We start from the raw sequence: 22,259 nt of genomic DNA on the forward strand, positions 1-22,259 counted from the left end.
ATTATGTGGACATGCGTGGTCGTTGAATGGCACGAGTGTCTGGCTGGAAATTTGAATGGTGTGATTGTTGTTTAATGGTTAACACACTTAGCAGTGCACAACTCCAATACAGATTGCGAACAAACATGTTCAATCAGCATTTTACACTATTTTTTACGCTTAGGATAAGCAAACCACTACTAGTTTGTTATTCATAACATTCAAGCTTGATTTTGTGATTTGCTTATGAATTGCATTACCATCCCCTGGACGGTCGAGTGTCAAAAGTCCGCTTCGATACAGTATCCACATCAGTTTTGTCTATTTCAGCAAACGATCTTACTACACTGTCAAGTTGATTCAACAAAACTCACAAAGCACCATGCGTGACCAACACAATATTAAAGCACCATGCGTCTCCACCAACAGTAACAAAGTACCATGCGGCTCCATAATGCACCATCATACTTTCTAATTTGCAAAGGTTGACCAAATGAAGATTAACACTTTGACCGCCGGCATGACGTCACAGTTTTTGAGTGAGCAGGTAGCGCATGGCAAGAGAGCGATGAGAGCGACAGTTTCTCGTGGCATTGTTATCACTCTTTTGTTTCATTGCGATAAGCGGTGTAGCACATGTCGTTCTCGTTCTCTCTTTCCTACCTCATTCGTTATCAAGAGAATCACAGAGCGTCAGATACAAAGCTGAACGGTGAGCAAAACCATCATGCGAATTTATATGACACGGTGCTTAAAGTGTTAAATTAAAATTTATTATACTCTTATTGGAGTTTACTTTTAGCCATATTATAATTTTTCATAGTGTTAACTTAAAGCAGAAAATGCAGATTAAATCAGCCATGAATGTCTAAAGCGTAGATGCATTATTTTTATTGTTTCCCAATTCACAAACCACCTTTATACCGTTCCACCTTGCCTTCCCATGCAATTTGTACAATACAATTTAAAGCAACACCCGTAACAACAAATGGCAGTCGCTTAATGATAAATCAGCATAAAATGCCAACCAAACCCAACGATGATGAATTTACGATCGCACTCGTTCGCTTCCATTCGCTCCCGGTCTACCTTAACTCGTTATTTACGCTGTCAAATGTAACTGTCACGCTAGCACACCCAGCACACTGTATCACAGCACTTTCACTCGACCATAAATCGGAAGGTGTATGCAAGATTTTACATTCTTGCATCGTCATCTTTGCAACGCAATCAAAGTCACGTTTAGCTGTCCACCGGAGCGCTGGCAATTGTTCTGGAGTCCTGTTCTAACGACGCTGCCGATTTTCCACCAAGTGACAGGGCGAAGGAAGGAAGGAAGGAAGGACAGGGCGAATTGAACTGGGAGACGCTCTTGCTTTTTCCAACGATATGAGTCTGGGCGCGAAGGCAGTAGAGCACGTAAAACAACGCAGCACACAATTCATCGCGGAAAACCGTCCCCTGCTCGATGCTTTCCTGCTCACGCTTTCCTGGGGCGTATTCTTAAGTGGTGGGATCAATTGCGATTGAAATGTGCTTGAGCGTGCAATAAGAAGCCAACGCCAACCAGTCTCCCCGTCCCCGTACCGAGGTCGTCGAAATTTCTGTTTTCACAAACGGATTTTGTGCCAGAATTCACCGCAAACGGATTTTGTGCCAGAATGGATGGCAGTAGAGATGCAAACGAAAAGAACGCGTAAGATGCTGTGGTAGGTTTGGCGCGCACTTTGCTTACCAGAACCGTGTGCGGTAAGTCGATGCGCGGAATATGGAGGAAGAGTGCAGAACGAGGCGGGGTATCGAGGCGAGAATGTACCGTAGTTGGTTTAATTGCGAATGAATTGTATCATTCGTTCACTTCGTTAGGAAGAGATGGTCAAGTTACACTTATGCAACGGACGAGTGGAACTACGGAACTTTACTTGCGCGATGGATCGGATCCCAGGCGGCGTTAAAACGCTGCGGGAGTATTAACCGATTAAGGTACAAACTTGCGCTTCTTCCGTAGAAGGGGTATTGCTGATCGGTCAACCGACTGAACAGCTGATAACCAAACGTGGTTACCAATTGAGCAGAGCCTTCGGCGGCATCTGCTAATGGGGAGAAACACTAAACACGAGTGAACTACGTGTATGAAACTAGTGAACTGTCTCACTGTTTCGAATAAGCTTTATTTGTAATGCATTCTTAAACAGTGATGACACAATGTCTTTTTACACTTATTTTATGTTTACGACTAATATTGACATACTTGAATTATGTGGTTGCTGACCTTCCTGGTTTGAGGTTTGTTCATCAAAATATAAATTCAATGTCCGGTTGTTTGCTTGTCACTTGGTGTTATTGTTGCGCAATCGTTTTGCAGCCGTTCTGAGTTGCGAGGCGCGTTTCATATTACCGTCGCGTTATGTTTTTATAAGTTGTCGGTTCGCGCTTCCTGTCCTACGGTTTGTGTGTGCTAAGCAGTTATTGCATGGTAGGTTTTCTGTCTGTCACCTGATTCGATTGTTGGCTAATTTGGATATGTTTTTAGTTGGATGGTTTTGGTTAGCAACGATTATGTTGAGGTGGCTTTTTGAGTTGGTTCAACTCTTAATGTTATGTTGTTCGGTTTAGATTAGTAACGATTGTATAACTGCTAAGGTGGCTCTATAGGTTGGTTGAACTGTTAGCAGTAAATCTGCTACAATGCTTCGTTTCAATCAAAAAAAAAAAAGAAGTACTTTGGGGATTAAAAAACAAATTCAAGTTTGTTGTATAACCTTTAGGCCTCGCCAGTGCAAGCGCCATTAATCATTAAAGGTAACAAGGAATTTCAACCAATCTTTCAATCGCAACCCGTAGCGAGAAACCCATGGCCATGACAAAGAAACGAATGCCTGCTAAGGATTGAAAAAGAGCGGAATGCAAATAACATTTCACCTGAAGTACGTGGAAGGGTTCGCTTACAACAAAATGTCACTAAAAAGAGGCAAAAGCATTATCCGGGCAAACAGCAGCTCGGTCGAAAAACAGGTATCGAAAAAAGTTATTTTTACCAAACGGGTCGAGAACGGCCAACAAGGTTACAAACCGAGTCGAAAAATATGATACAAAACCGACACGCCAAAGGCTCTCGAGGTGGTTGGCTGGTCTGTCGGTGGGCTGGGATTTCAGCGGCCGTTATTTTTTGTTTCATTCAGCACACCAGAGGCGCGTTATAGCAATTTGACCAAGCGATACGCGTACCTACGCACGGAGGAAAGATTGGCCCCGTTTATCCGTCAGACCTGTTACGGTTAGATGGAATCATGCATATCACCCAGTTCAAAGGAATGCTGAAATATACCCAAAAGGCTGAACGATTCTAGGGAGAGTAGAGGAGGGCCAGCTTCTTCGAATCTGGGGCCACTTTCACGCACGCATCACACTCAAGCGAAGGAGAAGCAACAATAAAAAAGGAAAAGAAAGGTCCCCAAAATGGCCGTCTCGAGTGTGTCAAGTTTTCAACCACCGAACGATTACCTTACCTTTTTTGTGATTCTTTGGTATCGACTGGGTGGAATGTTGTGTGTGTGAGCGTCCGAAAACTGGTGACGACTTAACAGATTGCAACCTTACGGCGTAACATACGGTCCAAACATATTCATGTCCCGTGTCCGTGCAACATTCACATTCACGCGTCAAGTGGCATCGACCGATCGACGCACCATTTACTTGGCAATCGAATCAGCATGGTCCAGATAGTTGAGTTTTGGTGGAAGTCACAGTGATTTGTCCCCATCTTGCTCTTTAGGAACGTTCGTTAAACGTTTTCACGTCGAGGCAAGTTTTTTTTTCGTCTGTATGTGTGTCTTTGTATGATTTCTTTTGGCTGTGACAGTTATAAGCTTTCCTCCGCTAACTGGGACACGGTTTCAATATATTTGGTATTTACATTTTCACTTGTCCAGCCAGCGAACCATAAATCAGAAAGCCCACAATATGTACTGCACATTTGCCAACATACCGTTTTGAGCGGTTTATTGCCTCTAATTGGGTTTTTTTTTAAACAACTGGAAGTGGTGTGAGCCTTGGCAGCGTGCCGTGTAATAAAATATGAGCTAGCCTCTCAGGGCAATTTCTGCACAATTCAATATTGAAAAGGCCGTTCTTATTTATTGCGATATATCGTTCGGAGAGCAAAGAAAGAGCAATCTTCTCGACAAAATATACGAGTTACAAGTAAAAAAAGCTGAAGATTATTTGCGTTAATATCTTTAGCTAACTCGCTGAAATACTATGAATTTCTCTCACATAAAAGGTATTTTCAGAAGGTTTCGTTTTCTAGTATGGTTGTCAAGGTAAAACTGCAAGTGATGCAGAAACAACATTTTAAAGAAATACGAAATCCATTAACATAAATAGGCCACAAGATTCTTCTGCTTATTTTCCATTCTAATGACTTACCTATGAATTTTTGACTCAATGGATTTGAACCCCCATTCATTAAGCTAATGAGTGCTCACTATTAAAATGCTAAAATTCATGCTTCAAATATGATGGATGTTCCATTTTCGTAGTAAACTTCTCTTCATTGAAGGACATTAACATTTCCTAGACCTTCGCTTCTAGTGTTTCCGTAACTCAAGCACAATCAAGCGCTACGCCTTAATTTCACCGTTCCGATTACGAATAACATCCAAGTGCCATTCATTTGACATAATTCCAGTTTGTTAATTGTTGTTTGTTGTGCAATCTTTTCTTAAGCGCACAGTACTTGCTACACTTGACCGGAAAAAACAACACACACAACAAAAAAAACAATTTGGGGAAAGATTGACGATTTCCTCAGAACGGTACCACCATTATCTTTGTTTTCTCATCTTGGGAGCGTCACTAAAGACTGCAACCGGGATCTTCAAAAAGCTATCCATCCTCCTCCTCAACTAATCCCTCACACGCCTTGTTGCTTAAGGGACAACATAAAAAAAAAACATCAACCACACATTAACCTCGGTCATCTATTTACCATTACACGCTGCCGTGTGCTTGCATTTACATTCGACATCGCGAACGTCGTTGTTGTGGCGCATTAGACCCTTTGAGACATCGTCGATGATTTGTTCGTGGGCAAATTAAAAACAGGAAAACGACCGGAAAACCCTACCGAAAGCTCTGCGTTTCATTGCCCCAAGAAAGACCGTAAATTGTTTCAGGAGATGGACGTGGGAGAGGAACGAGAAAGCCAGATAAGTGCGCTGTAGTATTGGATTGTTTTGGGGTAGAGGACAGAGCTGCCAAACAAAAAATATGCTAAAACACACACGCACAGGGATACCATTGCGCACAAGACGTTTAGGAAAACTCATTTTATATTTCCCCTTCGGAAAAGGATTGCTTTGATGTTTGATGTGGGGAACAGCATATCAAACGGGGATTTGGTTTTGATCCGTTAAATCGAAATCCCACAACCCAACATTGGGAATGATGTGGGGACGAAGGGTCACTTGGGAAGCACAGAAAAGCTGCAACAAAGCTTTTTCAGCAAAACGTCATGTACGCTGACAGAGTATTGCGATAATTCGCAATGACAGCCGGTTGTTGACGATGAGCGGGCCAACGGAGTTTTTCGGCAGCCCAGGAATCGTCTCCGTGTGACTGTGTGAGAGACCTTGGAATGGGTTTGAGCAAAAGTAAATCATCATAAATTTTGAAAATGTGTATCTGGCGTTTGTTTGTTGACATTGCGATAGGATTTGAGCTCGTACGCAGGTACAGAAACTGGTACGCCTCTTTTGCTGCTGCTCAATTTGTCATAGCGATGTAGTTCAAATGGAACGTTCTAACTGCTTGCAAAAACTCGCGTAAAAGCCTTCTTCAGTAAGATCAGTTGAAGTATTCGGATGGCAAAAGATATTTTCAATTCCAATATCACAATGCTTTATTAACTCGAACGTTCCGAGAAAATATTGAGGCTCTCGAAAGTACTTATCGCGCACTAAAGCAGCAAACAACAACTCAAAACTTTTTATTCAGTGAAGTATGCGTTTTGTCCATTGAAAATATTCTTTTTTTTTTGTCTGCGATATAAACAGTGCGTTTCATTATGGAGGCTAAACATGAGCCAAAGTTTAACAGCCTCTTCACGTGGGGCAATCAAACAAAAGACTGTTGGAAACAACGCGAATGTTCATTTGATTCAATGCCAACTTAAACCAAAACTTACTCGAAATAGCATTTGGAGCTCTTTTTCCTGCATTATCCTTTATGTTGAGAAGCTGTGCCAGATGCAGAGACGAAAAGAAAGCAAAAACACAACGACTTCGCCTCACAGACCTCACGTGCCACGCTTCTTGAACCGAGGCGTCACTGGTACGTTGTAGACGAAAATTCATCACTCAGAAAATGGCTCTAATATTCAAATAACTTTCACCAACGGGGCGCAACACCCACACGGGTCATTCTATTCACGGTCATTGTCGTCACCGCATCGAGGCAAAGTTCAGGCGATTGCTTTTTTGTTGTTTGTCCTAGTGTTGGGAATTTCGTTAAAAAAAGGAACGGAACGGAACTAGTTCATTTTTCAAAAAGAACGGAACGTGAACCTGGGGTGCAAATGAACCGACCCAGAGCTGTCACTGTCAAGCCAAACTGTGGGGGGGGGGGGGGGGGGGGGGTGTTACTTGAGACAGGATATGAAAAGGCGTTTCTTAAATCTAAATCATCATTCTGAAATCACCAAATCCAAATGGGTTCAACCTATATCCAGTAAGCTGTACCAGCTGTGCTAATAAAGCATGCATTTATTATCTAGTATTTTTTAACTTTTTAGATGCGACGACCATTTTCGGTCAAAGCCTTCCTGTACCACTAATAGGCTTGGCTATCAGTAACTTAAATGCCCATAGCAGGATAATCATCCCAGCGTATGGGGGCACGATCCATTCGAGGCTTTTACCCATGCCGATGTTATTGAGCGGTAGGAGTTGACGATTGTATCACGAGATTGACTAATTATTTTAAGTTCACTTACTACTTACAACAAATAGTTTTTTTTTTTTCACATAAATCGTTTACAACATAACGGCACTCAAACGGTTGTCGAATGGAACAGAATGCTTCGAATCGAATGGCTAAATATTGGAATCATGCCGAGTGCCAAGATCAAGCGGATATCGTGGCATAAAAAATAAATACATTTTATTTTTCGTTGTTCATAATCGCATATTAAAATACATCTCTTCCAACCCGTTCTGCCATATGAGTACAGATTTACATTTTATAATAATTGTTTGTCTGGTTAGGATAAGCTAAATTATAACAAAAAGTATAATAGATGTTACAAATAACACCATAACACCAAATAACATATTTTGGTTTCGCTTATCACGATTTTTATAAACGATACGCGACGAAGTGCGATGAATATTCCTGTGAGCATGGGAGAGTGCACAGGCAACACATACTGTGTGCGAGAAAGAGTGAACAGTTATCTTGCATGCAGCAAGCAACAGCCGGACAAAGCCGGTTTTTTTAAAGAACGGAACGCACGAACGATAGCACCTTGCTGACAATATTGAAGCGGCAAAGACCGCAACGGAGTGAACGGAAAGAACGTATTGAACGGAACAGAATGAACGGAAAGAACGGAATGAACGGAAAGAACTAAATGAACGGAACGGAACGGAATGAACGGAATGAACGGAACGGAGCGGAATGAACGGAAAGAACGGAATGAACGGAACGGAACGATTTTGTATAAAGGATCGGAACGGAATGAACGGAACGGAACGATTTTGTATAAAGGATCGGAACGGAACGGCCTACATGAAGAACGGAACTTTTTTACTAGGTTCGGACCGGAACAGCCAACACTAGTTTGTCCTGTTTGTGTTTCTTTGCTTCTTTTATTATCTTTGCTTGCTTGCTTACTGCTTGATGCTTGCTTGTCAAAACAAAAAAAATCCATCGTTCAATGATCTGATCATTAGTTGGAGAACGGCTCAAATAGCAAAAACGCGTTTCTAATCGTTTTACGCACCACTGCTTCCACAGGGCAAGTCATTCTGGGAATCATCATTTATTTGCAATGGAAAATGGACGTTTCACTAGGTTGCTTCCCACACCACGGCAGTGGCGACTGATTATGCTTCTTTTCGTCTCAATTCAATTCGGCTGGGGAATGTTGCAAATTAGAAATATATAACTACTTTATTGGAACCTTCCCGAACCGACCTGAACCATTAAACGGATCAACGGATTGGTTTTGGATGATACTCGTTTTTATTTCCCGACCATTTTGAAATTTCCACCGATTGCGTTACAAATTTATCGCTGCGTTTGTTCCCTCTACGATTTCACTTTATTTTTTTTCTTTTTTGCGCTACAAAATGCAACTCATCCAGGCAATAATGCAAAAGAAAACAATGGATTGGGGACTGGTTTACCATCACTATGCAACCATCACTATATCCTTATCGTGCATCCTACTTAGTTGACCTAGTTTGCACTCCCTCTCACTTACTCTCGGTCCCTTTTTCTCTCATGCAGTGTAAGCACCAAGAAGCATCGGCTTCCGCATATCGAACGACACATCTTCTTCCGCCCGATTGACGACAGACTTATCGTGGTGTGTCCTCTGACCTCAACGCCGACACACCCAGCCCAATGGAAGAAAGAGACAGACAGAAGGAGAGAGAAAGAGAGCAAGAACGAGAGCGTGTGTGCAGGGTGTCTGATTACTCGCACACGATGACGCTCATCGTTCTCGCGTCGGTATGTCTTCCTAGGCCAACCCCGCAGAGTGTAAGTCAATACCGGAGCGACCCGACTTGCCATTCCTTCATGCGTTTCCTCCGCGTCATAGGAAAGCGTAAAACTTCATCAACTCTGCACTGGGTCATGGACGCCGGGGCGAATCCAGCTAACAACATTGCCAGGTCTCGGGACAAAAAATGAAGAATACAAATAGCAGCCAGCGTCAGAAAATCGCATATGTTGTCACCTCGATGAGCCAAAACTTCACCTTTTCTCGTTGCTATGTAACTTGCGGGTCGTGGCCTTCCTGTTCAAGCTATGACTCCGACTAAAAAGCTTTTGACGAACGGTGAGTTTTTCTTCTATTTTTGTACGTTTCAACTTTCGGCCACGTTACATCAAAAGGTGAAACGCATTGCTCCGTACTAATCTGTTATTAGGAAAACTTTTCCCCGGAAGCGTATAGTAATGATGTTTTTAACTAGTTTAGTAACATAAACGAAAGATTATGAGATTATCAAACATTTCATTTATTCAAAAACACGAAAAAGCCACATCAATCTATGCAACGTGGACTCAAAAATCGATTGCTCTTGCAACCGCTCGCACTGCCTACATCAATTAAGCTCAGGTTGGTTGCTTCACACGTATCGTCGAGCGTATCGGAAAACTCATTATCCGGGGTTGGTTTTATCTAACGTGAGCATTTTCTTCCTTTTTTCCAGGTGATTATATATCGAATCCACAAAATTTCTCTCACCTTTCACCTAAAATGATTGATGGCCAATCGATGGGAAACGGTACATTGCGTTCTTTTTTGTTCCACTTTCCGGTACTCGCGTCGTTTGCCTCTCTGTATCCTTCTCTCTCTCTATCTCAAAATTCAACGTCGTTCTAGTTTGTTAAAGCATACGCACACACACACACACACTTACAGCCAAATGTTTGCAACATTCGACCCATTTAGAGGAAAATTGTGAAAAATATTTGCTTTTCCTAATGCTATCGAAACGGTTGGCTTCCGCACCATACCTACGTTACCCATTTTCTCCATTCACCGTAAGGCCTCGTTGCATCATGGGGAAATGGTTTATCATGGAAAGAAAAAAAACTGAATAGACAAACTACCAGGAGGTTAATCGATAAAGAAACGGGGAAAGCCATCAAGGATCAATACACGGTTCTCGATTGCTAGAAACGTTCTGCCGACTACTCTCGCAGTCATTAATAATGCACCAAATCCTTCTTCTGAAATCGGTTCCGGCTGCCTTCGGTGCACGCCAACCGATGCCGTTAGTGCTGAATTTTTAATATTAGCGCAGTGTTAAATATTTTGTTCAGAAAAAAAGTTCTCCCAACCAAACGGTACCAAAAACACCATAAATAACTCTTCTTCTCACAGGAGACGTTTCAACACTTTCTTTGCATTATTGAAAATATTTCAATGTTCCCAATCGTGCTGTGCTGAGCATTAAAATAAGTGCATAAGTTTTCCAGGCTGATCTTTTCCAGGGGAGTTTGTTTGCTGCAGAACATTGCTGCATAAGGAGAACTAGGCAATTCGGGGCCAGCGTGACGTCAATGCATCAGGCAGTCATTGAGCAGATATTCCCACAAAGCACCAGCGCTTAAAGTTTCCCCAACCCGATCGTGGTCACGTTCTGGGATGGTGTTTGGACAATATGTGAAGTTTGCAGACAGGCTGGCAGATAGGCAGAGGCGTTCCTGCTTCATCTTACCTTGCCGGTGTCACTTCATAGAGCAACAAGCTGCTGCTTTCCGATGGCAAAAGAAAAATTTGGTTTGTTTGGCTAGGTTCCCGTAGTGATGGTGCGCTGGGAAGGAAGCACACACATACAAATTCATACTTAAACATGTATGTTTGTCGCTAGACGTCGAAATTGAAAAGTGGTTAAGCAATATGTTGACGATCAGTAACCTTCCAAGCGGCTGCACTCTCCACACTGACGAGCTGCTTGAGGATGGTTTTGTGGGTGTGAAAATGTGTGTCCTTACATGACACGTGCTGAAACGTATATACATTCTTCTTCTCCTTCCAATATTGCAGGAGAAGGTGTCTTTGCACTTGTTTATCATGACACATGGAAACAGATTCGTCGCACAAGCGTGCAGAACAAGACCTGCAGAAAGAGAAATGATGTTTATTTTTTAAGTAGTCATTGAAAAACACACACACACAAACCACCACTTCTCATCCTAGGTTCTGGTCGATGATCGATAAAGATTCACTCATCATGACCACATTCCGTTCCATTCGTCTGCCACGTATTATCATCTTCCTCACATGGTCTTTTCTCATTTCACCATCTTCTAGAACACGTCGAGTGATAACAACAAAAAATATGTTTAATCCAAAGACAACCAATTTCCTTCCCTAGAACAAATGAATGAGCCTGCCCAAAGAATAATCACCCATCCTCTCGTTGTGAAGTTTATCTTTAAACACTAACCCTCAATACTGCGAGTAGAAAATATGATTTCTGTTTTACAAAAGACTCCCCACACATACACACGTAAACGAGAATGTGTTAGGTAAAGTGTATGGATGTAAGATGAAATATTTCAAGGCAGCCATTATAACATTATTATACGGCAGCTACTGTCAAAAGCATGTATGGGATAGCGTGTCGATAGCGATTTTATATGTTTGCACCTACCATGCAATGGGGAAGTTGGTTTTACTACCGCCATCACCATTACCTCAGGAACTGAATTCTATTTTGTGTGACAATAACGCCAAAAGCATTTTCATTATTGCCCGCACCACGCTGTCAGACCTGGTCTTGCTCGAACTTATCTGCCTGGGTCTTGCCTTCAAATCGAGGTCGCAATGTGCGCGTTCACGCTTGCTTAAGCATTTTTCGAGCAGCATGGGTGTGCCGGTAACCGGTAATCGAAATTAATTTAATCTTATGCTCTTCCACAGCCCCTTCGTCTAAGCCTTGTTGGGCACATCAAACGGTAAGCAGCAAAAACAACACGCGCATGCGATTATTTAAAGCAAACAACGGATCACAAACGGGGCCCAAAATTGCAAAAACAAAAAGTATTCTACTGTACTGCTAACCCGTTGCCTTGTATAGGAGCACTTGCATGGATAGATTTAGCGAGAGGTGCAAACGAAGAAAAAAACAACAAAAGAAGCCAATCGTTTTTGGACTAAAGAGAAGCTACGATCGCATCTATTTTTTGGACCAATTTTCATGGTAGCAGGTGGCTCACATTGTCTACGAAATCTTTGAAGCAAAAACACTTTTTGTCAGTTTGAAAAGTGATTTCAATATAGTTTGATTTATTTAAACCATTTGTTATACTATCAGATAAAATAACAACGTCATGTTGCTTTTGAACTCAATCGTTTTTATGCTCCCTTATAGCCACCACACAACCTAATCCTTTTGTTTGGCTGCATCGTTTAAAAAATTATACATTCGAAACCAATCCCATGATGCACCTTCATGTGGAAACATAATACACCTTAATGCTTCTATCCTTCGCCTCTGTCTCCCAATGGGGCTACCGGCATCAAAGCCAATGGAAACAACAGTAGTTCACAGCCTAGAAGATACTAATTACGGCACGATTTCGATTCCCAATTGGCCAATTTGAGGAAGGACCCAACACAGTGGAACCCAACCAACCACCGCCACTTTCGACAACATACGGAAAAACCACACAAAAATAAGGTTAATTCAACGACCCTCCCTATCGCGCCTGTGTAGGGTTGCGGTTTGCTTTGATACTATTTACAGTGGAAAATGGAAACAAAACTAAAACATATAAAAGCTTGCACTTTCTACTGTAGATGCCCGAAACGATAGGCGTACACACAAAAACGCCATATTTGCCCAGGAAAACGCTTCATCGTTTCATTTACGGCACCAAATATAGCCCCGATGACGCTTCTAAACCGATTCCGTGTCTCGGTCTGTTGTACGTAATTGGCCAAAAAAATGGAGGTATAATTTTAACTTTCCCCTGTTTATCTGGCCTTTTCAAACCTTGGCGGGATGGGATGGATGAAAAGTTTGGGAACGGCTATGGTTTTTTTTTTCATTTCCTGCCTACTAACGCATGCCTGTCTGGGTTGAAATGGTGGAAACTAAATGCGAAACAACAGCAATGAAAACGCGTCACCTGTTAACAACATTATCAAGGAAACACATTTGCCTGCGTGCATCTCACTGCAATAATCTCGGACCTTCGTCGGGTCGGGGTCCTCAGGGACGTTAGGGATTTTTGTCCAAAATTCTACATTCAACAAAGAGAAGGCAAACAAATAGCAAAAAAAATCAACAAAGAAGGCGTGCCCATAACGGAACTAAAAGGATTCAGCTTCAGTCAACAATAACCAACGTAATGTGGGTAGAACGAGGAGGATATGTTTTAAAAATTAATGTTTGTAATACATTTAAATGAAACTTACAAAAAGGTAAAATACCGAACAGATGTGGCTATCGTACTACCATGATTTCAAAGCGATTTTATTTCCCGGTGGATTAGTTATGGTCTGTTGACTTATGTAGCTTCATTATTAACAATGTGAAGTCGTAGTAAGGAGGTTTGAAGGTAATTAATAGACGACACAGACAGCATCTCGGTGAGCCAGAATACATTCATATATAATATAATTCTTTGACAAATTAAAAACAGAATATTGTCCAGCAAGAAAAGTCGTTACGATCAACAAATGCTACTTTCATACCATGTCCGCCTCATATTGCTCATCTCTTAAGGAAGGAGGGCTTTATTTACACAGCTGTCTCCGTCTGTCTTTTCGACAATTAGGACCATCTCAGCTCATTAAGGCGCAGGATGTATGAGTTGCAAATATGTTTTCGGACGATGATGACTATGGAGGTTTATTACAAAGAAACATCTTCTGTGTACCAATAGTAGTGTTATTTATCAAAAATCTTAAACATTTAAACAATACCTAATGATAAATTGAGAGATCTGAGACAAATATTCCAACAAAGCTTTTGTAGCAAGTTGAAGCGTTGGTAACATGATCGTAATTCAAAATAGTGACCTTTTTAAATAGATACAACGTGTGCAAAATCGAGCAATCATACAAAATAAGCTTAATATAGTTAATATGCTCCAAATATATCCATACAAATATATACTTATCATGCCCGTTCAAAGTGAACTTCATTAATTCGATAAAAACCGTGAAATTTATGAATTTTATTGAACGATATCATATTTTCACCAAATATTACTAAAAAATGTATTTATTTATTTTCATTTCAATCAATTATCGTTGGATGCGTTCAATTTCATATTTCAAATTGTTTCGTTGTATAAAAAACACTTTATGTTTTTAAATTGAAACTATTTCTATTTCACAAAAAAGCGAGATCAAACTAGCTCTCCCCGTTTACCCAAACACTCCAAATGGAAATTTCGTAACATAAAATCGCGTACTATCAAAATCTCAAAAATTAAAGTACAGTACCAATCCAAATATGCACATATACCATTTAACAGTAAAAGATTGCCCTTTTCTGCCAATTACTCCCTCATACTACAATACATCGACACGCACACACTGGCGTGTGATTGATTGAAGGTGGTTATTTATTTGTTTATCTGTAGCAAACGTCGCCAAAACCATTCAGCCTTCGTATAGCGGCTCCGCTCAAAACTGACCCAATTTCCGGAGTATTGTCTACATACCAGCTGGCAGCCTCCACACCCCCCCCCCCCCCCTCATCCTTACGAGCCATCACGACAAATCGTGTCACATACAATGGACGAAGCGAATAAATCACACCCATTAGAAAACTAGCGGCCAGAAACCAGTGCAGTGAAACAACCGGCGTCGGCAATAATGGAGATTTATGGATGCTGAGCAAATAATAACTCACTCCGGTTGTGTAAGTAAAGTAAAGCACTGTCAGACACACACGCACTGACACACGCACTACTAGGGAAAGCTGATTAAATTATTTTCTCGCTGTTAACCGTACATATCGATCTATAGATGTAAGTGAAAGTGAGGAAGCAATCTCTATGGATCGGTGGGAACAGCCCAAAAACAGCCATTCAACACACGCATCTGCCGCTAGACGCTTCAAGGAAATGAACCAGAAATTGGTCCCATCTTGGAAGTGGGTAAGAGTGAAGCCATCATGAGCCCCGATAGCCTTGTATGACGGGTGCTATCGCTAAGCTAACAAGCTCAGCAGCTTAGATAATGGCCTGATGATACAGTGCATTTTCATCCGAACTCGATCGTGAGTAGGTTACCGGCGTCTGGACGCGATACCGAAACCATCAGCGCTGCCTCGTCAAAACAATCGCACAAGCACGAACAACGCCATTGAAGGCCTAACATGAGCCTTGAAAACAGCTCAAACGAAGCAGAAGTGCCGGTTCGTCAGGGCGAATTAAGAATTATTATTTCATTATATCATTCCCAAGGCTTCACGCGATCGGCTAAGCCAAAATCCTACTAAGCCATACACCCAGGATCTATTACTCTCCTGCCTCCTTTCCAGTTCACTTTCTGAGCGAAAATTGCCCGGTCAACAAAGAACTTGATTCCGAAGCAACTCGAGAAAGGCAACAGAGCGAGAGTAATGATTACCGGTCCGTCCGGTAGAGAGGAAATGAGTTTAAGCGCAGATTCCTCCCCACCCGTGGGACGGAGAAGAAGTTTGTCCAGTTGTCGATGCCAAGATAATTCAACCGTCGGCTCTTTCCCCATTTCTCCCATGCGAAAAGACAAACATCCGGACAACATCCGTTGATGTTTCTTGACAGGGATTTAAAAATGTACCCGTTTGTCCATCTTCCTTGCTTTCTTCTCGCACCTGCGCCACACACTGAGCCGGCCGGAAGCGTACGCTGTTGATGTTGCTAATCGTGGCGCCCCGGTGTTGACAAATTTCGTGTTATTTTCCTCTTGTCTGTATGAGCTTGCGAACAAAGTCCGATCGGTGGAAGATGGTGGATTATGTTAATTATGATTGACTGGTAACAGGCCAATGTCGACATAATTTCATCAAACCAATCTCAATGAGCTATGTGGCCGGTGAACGGAAATCAAATTATGTTCATGTTCCGTGAGCACACGATGAGACGAGATGTTGTACTTTTTCTGATCGAGTCCAGGGAAACTGCGTCTAAGGATCAGCGGTCCGATGGGTTTTATTTAGTTCAATAGTTTAATACCAATTCCGTTATACAGTGGTCATCTCGCACAACAAGTCCGTCATAGGTTCACACCCTATATGAATCGAGCTCCTCGTACGAAGGACCTATCCTATCCTTGTATGGATCAACATCATCAACGCATTCAGATATTGTAGCATTGTATTTAAGTAAAATCGCTCCCTTAAATGACCATTTCATCCCATACGTCTTCCGGTTCCGCCTTCAGACAACTAATTTAAACGCTGTCAAAACGACTGACAGATGAAGCGAGCCACCCAACAAGCACAGCATGGCGAACTATTTCCAGCGGTTCCAGCACACAACACCACACATTTCCTCACATATTTACGTGCCTGCACTTTCTCAATGCAAATCCAGCCAGCAAACTGTCGGTTTATGCAAACAATTTGTATTAATTGCAATACCTCAACTATTTCATATTCACCATCCCGGAAGGTGCAAGGTCGCTCTCTCCCGCCATCAGATAAATTGTATTTCACAAGCCGAGTCCATCCACAGAGCAGAGAACGTTTGATTCGTATTGTTTACTCATTCCTTAGTGCGTCCGGACAAGGGAAGATGCCGTTTATTGATACAACAGCCGAAAAACAAATGGCCAGTCGGCACCTGCTGCTTCTTCTCTTTCGTGGAATATTTCTTCAACTGCATGCCAAGGATGCATGTGCAAGGTGCTTGAATCGAGCAAGTCGACCCTCGAATTGTATGGAAATTATACTTCACACAGTCGCACACACAAAAAGAGACTATGCAGCAAAACAAGAGCCAATAGAAAAAGGGAAAACAATGAAGCAAATGCAATTTCCATCACGATATCACCATTGATGAATCTGATTGAAACGAACAAAGCTTGCGTACATCGATGCGCCCGGTGTTTGTGGTTCTGTTTTCCTTGTACAAATAGCCTGTGGGGTTTTTTTTCTCACTCTCGTCCTGTTGTTGTCTGTGTTTCCTCCATTCTCATGTGACCTAGCTTCCAGCGACAAAATAAAATCCCATTAACACTTGAGTGACTAATGGTGCTGGTGTGTTCCTCAGAAACAGCTCCATTTCCCATGTGCTTCGGGTGTTCGTTGACAGTGTGTGTTTGAGTGTGCCCGCCAATACGTGAAAAAGTACCAAAAAAATGTCACCGTTGAAGCTTGAACCAAATTCAATTATTTTGTAGCGAACGAGTTCATTTCGCGCGAGCTGAATAAACGAAAGCGAAGCACTGCATCGAAGCATACCAATTGCGCAAATGGCTCATCAGGCAGAGAATGCACAGATCAATAGGCGACGGAATTAATAATAGGACTCTTACAGTGTACATGGTTGCTCCCCTTTCCAGGGATGCTAAAATCGCACAACATCTTTTCGTCATGTCATATCTGCGCCTCCATCACGCTGTGTGTGCCCAAGTATGTAAATGCAGTCATTTTGCGTTTGCCAGCCAGAACTAATTGGGTTGCCGCCCGTGGAGGAAAAGCTCTCTACACACTGTCACTCGAGCCATGCGTTCCTTAGCCTCGGCGAAGCACACATATCCTAGAAACTGGGGAGTCTTTGATCTTGGAGCTCGAACTCGAATGTGACACGTGTGTGTGTACATTATTTTTGGTGGAATAACAGTAGGGCAGCGACTTCGTGCAGAGAAATGTGTTGCTTACTAGAACTAACAAAATTAGACGGAAGCAGCAGGGCCAGCAGCATCGCGAAATACATCAAATCGACGAAAAAATAACAAACGTTGTTGATTCGACTCGCATTAAAAACACAAGCATCGAAAGCCATTAGCCGACGAGAAATTGGGTTCTGCACCGGCAAAAGAAAGTGTCATTAGTACGGGAGCCGTGGTAAAAGAATCAGGCTAAGAGGAGAGAAACGAAGCAGAGAGAAAAAAAAACCACCCCTTGAATGTGTTCACATCCTATAGCACACATCGATTGAACAAAGTGTTTGTGCAGCACGCTAAGTGACGAATGGAGATTCAATAGCTTTTGCAGACACAAATTTTCAATCATTGCTCTTTTGGCTGCCTCATTCGCCCTCGTCTGCGAGAAATCTACCAGACAGAAAAAATACAACTCCTTTTCTGTGGGACGCTCTTAAGTGGAATTGCATTTTCCATTCCGCACCCTAAAGGTTGCTCTCCTCTTCCTAAAAAGGCGGTGGGGAGATGGTGGTTTAATTAAATAACCTTAACGATCATTTTTAACAAAAAAAGGGTTGAGCAAATAGCTTTTGATGGTACTTAGTAACGCGAATAAATGCTCTTTAGGCAGTTATTTAATAAGTAATTGAATCCTTTTGCCTTTTCGATCACTTTCGTATTATGCTCTTCCAAAAAACATACACCAATAATAACATTTTATACCTAACCAGAATTGATCACCAATAACTTCAATAAATTGAACTGAATTGTGTCACTGACTCCCTGCAAATGAAAAGCGGCGGTTGAAACCAAAACTCGAACACTACTATCGCCCGACACCGATAGCCGCTACGGATCAATTTGTTGTTTTAATTATGCATAGTTTCACCGAACACGAGCCGGTGTGGGAAAGGAATTTGCATACATATTTAAACAGATAATTAACATACCACCATCCAGATAGCAAACAGGTGAGGTCAGAGAGAAACTTGTTTTGCGCTCGGTTATTGCAATTCATAATACTAACACGGCTTCAGAGGCTAAAGTAAGAATGGTGCAAATACGATGCAAAAATTGCGTTGATGCAGTTGTACTAAAACGGGATTTGACGCAGTTTGCGCACCGTTAGAACAAACAAATTGAACAACATTAATGACCAATAATTGGATTTATCTGTCGGTTGAACTGTTCTGGTGCATGCAGGCAATTAGTAGGATTGTCTTTTGCTATGAGCTTCATAACTCGTCAGTCGTGACATAACTCAACAAAATATATGAAGCTTCCTGTTTTTTGGATCAACAGAGCCAATTCCTAAGGTTGGAAAGTGCATTGAAGCTAAATGTCCTACTAATTTCCTGCTGAATGTTTCCATTTTCATTATCATCACCACTCTTCATGTGTAATGTGATTTGATTGTATTTGTTTTCGTCGTATTTTGTTTCATTAGTACTTGAACGCCGTGTCAATAAGATAAAACCCCTGCCGGTACAATAACACTCGTAATGCGTGCCCTGCGTCCCGTGAATTGGCAACAAACGTAACACGCGTTCTGCTCTGACGCCCCCTTTTCCCAGCTCCTATCGCTAATCATTGGCTGGTTTATGGCATCCTAAAACACGTCAAAAGTATTGTGACACGTTGGGTCAGCCATTCGCGCCAGATGGCTTCACGGCTTTTCCGTCTCCGGAGTTATCAGCGGACGACGCGGTGATGGAATAATGTTGTTTTTCTGGCGAATTAATGGATGGCAGTAGAAGGGTTAACAGTGACATAAAACGCAAAACAAACCTGCTGTACGTAACTACCGACGATATGAAAAGGTGATCACATTCCATCGGCAGGCTGGACCGAGGTGTTTTGGTGCGTTTGCTGTCCAATGGGAAGCGATAGCAATGATACAATCATACGAAGTAAATGAGAAAAAATGAACGAACAAAAAAACACAAGAATGATTAATAACCAAACCAAGCGAAACCCTGTCCTCACGGCCCCATATCACGGCCGTTGAGTGTCCGTAGAAGCAAACAGCACAAGATAGACACACGTAGAAAGGGTATGATTTGCACACGCTTGGGTGCTGACGGTATCGATTTACATAGAATTCGGATCGGGCTATTGATGGCTTTGACTGTCTCCTTTCCATATTTGTCCTCTTGCGGTATCGGAATCCTGATATGAAATCACAGGCCAATTAAAATTTCGTTCCACTATCTTGCCACTCAGCTTTGCACAAATACCTACTAGGTCAAATGGCTGTGCTCTTGGTAATGATTTGTTATTTGTTTCGGAAAGACGATAGAATATAAAAGGGCGAATCCTACCCTACTCACATTGATTCCGTGAGCAAACGACACCGGCAGTCCGGTGGTGATGATCAGCACCCAGAGGATCGTTATCGCCAGTACTGTGTTTTGTTCCGTGCGTATGATCTTCTCAGGCATCAAACGGCACCAACGATACGAATAAAATCTTTCTACTCAAAACATTATCTTAACCTTTTCACTAGCAGTACCAAAGTAAAAATAATAGAAGCCGAACGAGATGCACACATTCAAATACTTCAATGCTTTCGGTTTGCTGGTTACAGAATAAACGCTTTTTTGTTTGCTTCATGGACACTTTGGCATGATATTTATTGAACATTTTTCGGACTGTTTCCACGTGCATTCTGGCATACTCACACTCTGAACTATTGATGGGCAGGACGACCCGAACTCATCACACTCATGGGTTGGATTTGATTCCGTCTTTCCGACCAGTGCACCTGTTGCATCCACGGATTGGAATTGCTTCCGAAAGGTTTTCACCCTACACCGGGCCGAGTCGTGAAATGAATTGTATGACCCAGACCCAGTCACACGCAGTACACAGCAGGATGTTTTCCAAATGAAGGGGTAATTTTTCGTAACCCTTCCTTCCGCTTTTCTTTTCAACCACCGCCTAAAAATATTGTCGACTAGTGCTGCGTGTTTTCAGCCGGCACATGTCTGCTCTGGTTCCGATGACGTCATCGACTGCGCATCATTAGACGCGCATCATTAGACGCGTCCTTGGCGTCCTTGAACTGCGTTCTTCTGTGATTTAGCTGCGTTGAAAGCTGTTGATGAAAATTAACCAATAATTAATCCATACTGTTTATAGAAACTAAACTGAGTTTGGAGTTTTGTAGAGGGTGAGAGAAACTGTTACCTGAATATTGGAAAATCGGACAACGTTTTCCTTCTACTGGTGATTGTGCACTTTGTTGATAAGGCCATCAGGTAGCCGTCGATGAGCCGTAGACGACAAGCTTTTGATGAATGTATCCATTAAAGCACTCACGAGAACAACCGTAAAAATTGTTAGGATGAACCATTCCACAATTGAAGAAGATGGCTCGCGGCTTAAAGCATGGACGAGGAAAATACGGAAGAAACCACACATAACCTCAGCACATCCTTTCACAACGAATGTTCTGGATAAACTGACGATGCACAACATCCAGATGAGCGGGATAGCAGAAGTTTCAGGGCAAATTGGCGTGTTGTTCGAAAGATATTTCTCCTTCACCCGTCTCCCCACCACCCCTTCACAACCATTTCCGTCTCTTCCTCGTGTGACATGCATGGACCAGTGTCGGTGCTGAACGCAGACAGATTGTACCGATTCGTCGCATCCATCAGCATCAGCGTGTAGTTTTCGCTTGCCATTGTGATTGAGTTGTCGGTTCGGTACGGTCAGTATCTGTAATTCTCACTTAACACTGCACAGCTACAGACGCTTACATAGCCACTCGCACCCACCCATACACACGGCCAATTCACCTAGCTCATCTTAGCTTCAAGTATGGTTTGAGAGTAAGCTGCACAAAATATAAGCGATCACTGTACGAGCTTCAATATTAAATTTAACGTATAACGGAATGAATCACCCAGTCCACATCAATCAGCAGTGCAACAGGTTGAAAGTTAACCAAACCTCCCAATGCACCATAAATCACAGATCATACAATTTTCGTTACATTTTTACTCTTTCCACTTCATAAATACTAACACACTTACTGCTTCCATGTTGCAAGTCGTTTGAACGGAGGAACTCTACGAACTGCCACTATTAGAATCGCGGTTAGTGCGAATTACTATCGCACTGAAAACAACCGCAACCACCAGCAGCAGCGGATGTCAACTATGAACTGAAGTAGTACCGTCGTGGAAAACCACCCTGAACCCGAACAGTGGGTACGCAAGGGAGGAAAAACATCGCCGCCGACTCGGACTCTCCTGGTGAGCGAGGACCGTTGCACGATGAGAGAGCGCTTGGTGGTTCCAGCACGAATGGAAATTCTCATTTTACGCTCCGGAACGGCAACGCGTTTCCACCCTCGAGATCAACTGGTAGCGAATGTGGGGCTCTTTTGTTATTGCTTCAACGGCACTGGAACGGTCGTTGTTTTCATGAATGAAACCGTGGGCACGCACACACACATGCTAAATGTACATGTACATAAAGCTTTTTGACGGTGGTGCTCGTGTCTAGCGATCGTAGTGGCGTGTCAATCATCAGGATGTGATGTATCCTTTTGGCTGATGACACCATTCTAGCCTAAACAAAAAAAAAGGTATGAAGGTACTTGACTACTCGACTAGGCCCGGACTTTCGCTCTCGATTCTAAAGGTATGGGCCTTGTTTGGAACGTTGCCGGCAGTGTCAAAAATGTGATTGATTGGTTAGATGTTTAATTGAGTAT

At 42.4% G+C, this 22,259-nt stretch overlaps 1 pseudogene; it reads right to left on the reverse strand.

Moving 5' to 3' along the window:
- LOC121590659 overlaps positions 1-19,974 on the reverse strand; it is a 52,610-nt pseudogene extending 32,636 nt beyond the window's left edge.
- Between the last annotated feature and the right edge of the window lie 2,285 nt (positions 19,975-22,259).

Source organism: Anopheles merus, chromosome 2R (genome assembly GCF_017562075.2).
Source record: "Anopheles merus strain MAF chromosome 2R, AmerM5.1, whole genome shotgun sequence".
NCBI lineage: Eukaryota > Metazoa > Arthropoda > Insecta > Diptera > Culicidae > Anopheles > Anopheles merus.